This window comes from Panthera tigris, chromosome C1, assembly GCF_018350195.1.
Source record: "Panthera tigris isolate Pti1 chromosome C1, P.tigris_Pti1_mat1.1, whole genome shotgun sequence".
Taxonomy (NCBI): Eukaryota; Metazoa; Chordata; class Mammalia; order Carnivora; family Felidae; genus Panthera; species Panthera tigris.
The window spans coordinates 93,776,298-93,781,653 of record NC_056667.1 but is presented as its reverse complement, the minus strand read 5'-3'; the positions used below and the strand labels follow the sequence as shown (position 1 = coordinate 93,781,653).

At 40.8% G+C, this 5,356-nt stretch overlaps 1 pseudogene; it reads left to right on the top strand.

The window, feature by feature from the left end:
• The first annotated feature begins 976 nt into the window (after positions 1-976).
• On the top strand, positions 977-1,583 carry LOC102965657 (annotated as a pseudogene).
• The last annotated feature ends 3,773 nt before the right edge of the window (positions 1,584-5,356 follow it).

The window sequence follows — 5,356 nt, the reverse complement described above, 5'->3', positions numbered from 1 at the left end:
GTCAGCAGCCATTTAAAACTCCAGGCTCCCAAACCCACAGGTTATACAAACACAGAGCTCAGCCCTTTCTAGTTTTCAAAGCCAGACGTTATGGCGATTCATTTTCCCTGTGTGGGTTCCTTGATGTTTTCCATCTTTGTGCCTGCAGCTTCCTCACTCCTGGGGGCAACTTCTGACCACTGTTTCTGCTCTTCCTAAACTCTCCAATACGGTTTCTTTTCTACATGTAGTTGTGGAATTTTTTTCTGAGTCTTCAGATCGCTCTTTTGTTTATTCACTCAGATATCTAGTTGTCAATGTGGGATGGAATGAACATCGGGTCCTACTACTTCAGCAACTTCCCAGCATCTGTCCTGCCCTTACATTGTTCTTTTTAAAAACATTTATTGGAGTATAATTGACAGATGATATTATATTAATTTCAGGTGTACAACATAAGTCATTTGATAGTCATATACATTGCAAAATGGTCACTACAACAGGTGCCTTGTCATTCACAAAGTTAATACAATATTATTGATCATATTTCTCATGCTGTATACTACATCCCCATTATTTATTTTACAGCTGGAATTTTGTACTTATTAAATTCTCTACCCATTTTGCCCTCCCCACCACCAAGCAACTCCCCTCTAGCAAACACCAATCTGCTTTCTGTATCTATAATTAGAAGTTTTGTTTTGTTTTATTTTTTTATATTTCACATATAAATGAAGTCATATGGTATTTGTCTTTCTCTGTCTGCCTATGTCATTGATATGACTATAGCTACACCAGTTTTTGTTTTGTTTCCATCCCTTCACTTTCAGTCTGTGTGTGTCCTGACTTCTGAAGTAAGCCTCTTGCAGGCAGTATATAGATGTGTCTTGTTCTTTATCCACCCAGGAACCCTATGTCTTTTAATTGGAGAATTTAGTCTATTTACATTTAAAGGAACTATTGCTATGTGTGAGCCAGAGCCACCTCTGCCAACAACATGTTCAAGGTAATTCAGAGTTCTGTGGGACCAGCCAGCCTTAAGTGTGCACACCGTCAAAGTCTATGCATCACCTAACAAGGACTCACTTCACAAAACTGCCATGAAGGTTAAGGAGCTTTCACTCTACTCCATTTCCGAGGGTCCATCTAAATATGTAGAGGAGCCAAAGGACCCATCTTGAAGAAAGCATCTCACATCTCTGACATTATGGTAAGCCATATTCAAGGTGGTGTCAGGAAATGTACTCACAAACTAAGCCCAAGATGCAGAGCTTGGTTCAGTGGGGGTTAGACATCCCAGACAGGTATAAATATCTCCCAAATGCACCTCCTGGATTTTTTCCAAGACTTGGTGTTATTGGTTTTGCTGGCATTGTTTAACTTCTTTTGGCTAGAGGTTCAAAAATAAAGAAGCCAGTGTATCCACCTGGGTTCATGGGATTAGCTGCCTCTTTTTATTATCCACAACAAGCCATTGTATTTGTCCAGGGCAGTGGGAAGAAATTATATGACTGGGATTTACAAGGATACATAGTCACAGAAAATTTGTGGAGGTGAACTTTCAAAAGACAGGAAATGTGAAGAATTCACCTGGAAATAAATAGAATGCTCAATGCTCTGCCCATTTTAATCCGTGTAGTAAACCAGTATTTTAACAGAAAAATGGCAGAGAAGTCAGTACTAAATGTAGTAAATTGGCTTTCTTCGGGAAAAACGCTAGGCCTCTCGTTATCTTGGGTCACCACCGAAGACATAAGACAGACATAATATTGCTTATATTGGATTTTTAATAATAATATATGAGAGCTCTTTTATCATATCTCAGACAATTTTATCATTTTTAAAAATTCTCATTTAAGTAGAAGATATATAACATTTTAACCATAGTTTGTTATAGTTCTGTGCTTATAGCTATTTAATCTATACTTAAAAATTAATTTAAAAAAAGGGGGTGCCTGGGTGGCTCAGTTGGTTAAGCGTCTGACTTAGGCTCAGGTCATGATCTCACACTTCATGAGTTTGAGCCCTACATCCGACTCTCTGCTGTCAGCACAGAGCCCGCTTCAGACCCTTTGTGTCCCTCCGTCTCTGCCCCTCCCCCATGCTCTATCTCTCAAAAATAAACATTTAAAAAAAATTAATAGTAAAGTAGAATCTTTTCCAGAAGTGTGTAGATAATTTACAAATTTTTATGTGAAAACTCTACCTTTTTACTCCTTTTGCTATGCCTTTTATGTTATTTTTTATATTCATATGAAGTTTTTGTTTAAATTCCACTTAGTTACCATACATGTAATATTAGTGTCAGGTGTTAAAAACAGTGATTCAACACTTACACATGACACTTAGTGCTCATCACAAGTGCACTCCTTAATCACCATCACCGATTTTCCCCATCCCCCCACCTACCTCCTCTCTAGTAACCATCAGTTTCTTCCCATAGATAAGAGTCTGTTTCGTGGTTTTCCTCTCTTTTCTTCCCTTATAATTGTTTGTTTTGTTTCTTCAATTCCACATGTAAATAAAATCATATGGTGTTTGTCTTTCCCCACTGACTTATTTCACTTAGCTTGATACACTCTAGCTTCATTCACATCATTGCAAATGGCGAGATTTCATTCTTTTTGAAGGCTTAGTAATATTCCATTGTATATATACACTACTTCTTCATCCATTCGTCAGCCATTGGACATTTGAGCATTTTCCATAATTTTGCTTTTATCGATACTACTGCTACAAACATTGGGGGTGTGTGTGTATCCCTTTGAACTAGAATTTTTGTATTCTTTGGGTAAATACATAGTAGTACAAGTGCTGGATCATAGGGTAGTTCTGGTTTTATCTTTGTGAAGAACCTGCATCCTGTTTTCCACAGTGGCTGCACCAGTTTGCATTTGTACCAACAGAAGAACCCCCTTTTTCTACATCCTTGCTAACATCTGCTTCTTGTGTTGTTGATTTTCGCCATTCTGACAGGTGTGAGGTGATATCTCATGATAGTTCTGATTTATATTTCCCTGATGATGAGTGATGTTGAGCATCTTTTCATGTGTCTGTTGGCCATCTCAATGTGCACTTTGGAAAAATGTCTATTCATGTCTTCTGCCCATTTTTACCAAATTATTTGTTTTTGGGTGTTGAGTTTTATAAGTTCTTTATATATTTTGGAGACTAACCGTTTATCAGATATGTCATTTGCAAATATCTTCTCCCATTCTGTAGGTTGCCTTTCAGTTTTGTTGATTGTTTCCTTCGCTTTTTAGGAGCTTTTTATTTTGATGACGTCCCAATAGTTTATTTTTGCTTTCATTTCCCTTGCCTCAGGAGACATACCTAGTAAGAAGTTGCCACAGCTGAGGTCACAGAGGTTACTGCCTGTGTTCCCCTCTAGGATTTTAATGGTTTCCTGCTTCACATTTAGGCCTTTCATCTATTTTGAATTTATTTTTGTGTATGGTGTATAAAAGGGGTCCAGATTTATTTGTTTGCATGTTGCTGTCCAGTTTTCCCAACATCTTTTGTTGAAGAGACTGTGTTTTTCTCATTGGATATTCTTCCCTGTTTGTCAAAGATTAATTGACCATACAGTTATGGGTTCATTTCCTACTTTTCTATTCTATTCCATTATCTGTCTGGTTTTTGTTGTGTTTTCTATTTCTTTGTTGAACTTCTAATTTTGTTCTTGTATTGCTTCCCTGATGTTATTAAATTATCTCTGTTCTTTTGTAGATCTCTGCCCATATGTGGAACAAATAACTTGAATATTTTTGTAAGGTAATTTCTGGATCTTCATTTCTTTGGGGCCAAGTACTGGAGATTTACTGGAGACTCCTTTGGTGGAGTCATGTTTCCCTGATTCTTCATGATCCCTATAGTCTTGCATGTGTGCTTGTACATTTGAAAAAGCAGTCACCTCTTTCAGACTTTATGGACTTCCAGACTTTAAAGGAAACCTTCACTCATGTGTGAGGGCATGCTGGATCATGGATCTAGGGTACAGGGTGCCAAGTGTGTGGATATGTGGTGGCACTGGGTTCTGGGGGACATGATAATCTTCGGTTCAGGCCAGTGGACTTCACAGCATTGACAATTGTATGGTCCTTGGCTAACACTACAGGAGGGCTGCAGTAGCTGTAAGGGCCATTGGGGGTCCTCAGCAGCATCTCCAAATCCAGTAGCTAGGGACCAGGGTAAGCAGCAGTGGTGGCTAGAGCCAGCGGTGTGCACACACTTGGCTGCAGGGGCCAGCTTCTGGTTCCTATGTAGTGGCAGGAGCCATTTGCAGAGACACACGTGGTGATGGAGGCCAAAGCAAGTGGCAAGAGCCGAGGTCAACTATGGACTTACTGGTAGCTGTAGAGGCCCTGGCTACTCGCATGTGCTCCTGTGGCTGTACGCTTTCCATCTGGGTGCGTGTATTGCAATGGAGGTTGATGATGGGGGGTGCTGGACTGGGGGCATCCAGATGCATAACTGGAGGGACTTGCAACAGGTGGGCACAGTAATGCTGGCTGGAGACAGAAGTCAGAACTGATCTGGGCTCACAAGCAGCTGTGAAGTCCTTGGTTGTTGGTGTGCTCACCTGTGGCTGTACACTTTTCCCTGGGGCATGTGTGCTATAGTGGAGGTGGGTGATAGGCAAGTGTGTGGAGGTGCACAGCTGGAGGGGCTGTGAGCATGAGCATAAGCATGAACATGAGCATGGCAGTGAGGGTCAGTGGGGGGAATCTAGAGTGTCATCTTCCACTCTTACAGCCATAGAGGGCTTGGATGACTGTTGGCGTGCTTCCGGGGATCCAACAAGGAAGTGGAAGGGAGCAAAGAGAGACTCATATGGCTGGCTTTAGCAAACATGAATATTTATGGGACAGAAAACTGGAAAAACCTGGGTCTGTGGTGGTTGTGCTGGCCATTGGCTTTGTTGGTGGCAAAATGTGCTGAGTTTGTCTGCAGAGCAGGTCTTTCTGAACTGCAATTATTCTCACTGTGCATCTGTTAATAATAGCTTCTGCTTTTCTTTCTTCTTCCTAACCAACTCTCTGTGTCTCAGCTTTGCCAGTCTGGCTGGGGTGAAAACAGAGTGGGACCTTTGCACAGTGCCCTGAGAGACCGGGGAAGCTGGTCGCTCGCTTCAGTATTGCTTTCCTGGGGAGAACTCTTTCTAGCTGGGAAGTTAGTTGTTGGTGCTGAACAGTGCTGGCTTGTGGGATGGGATGAAGACAAAATGAAGATGTCTGCTTTCTCTTTCAAGTTTTTTGTTTGTTTGTTTCACTGTGTTGCTTAAACTTCTTAGGTGGACTCTGGAGGTCTTCCAGAAATGGTTAGTTTTGTTTGTTTTTTTTTTTTTTTTTAATGGATAGCTGTCCAATTGTGGTTC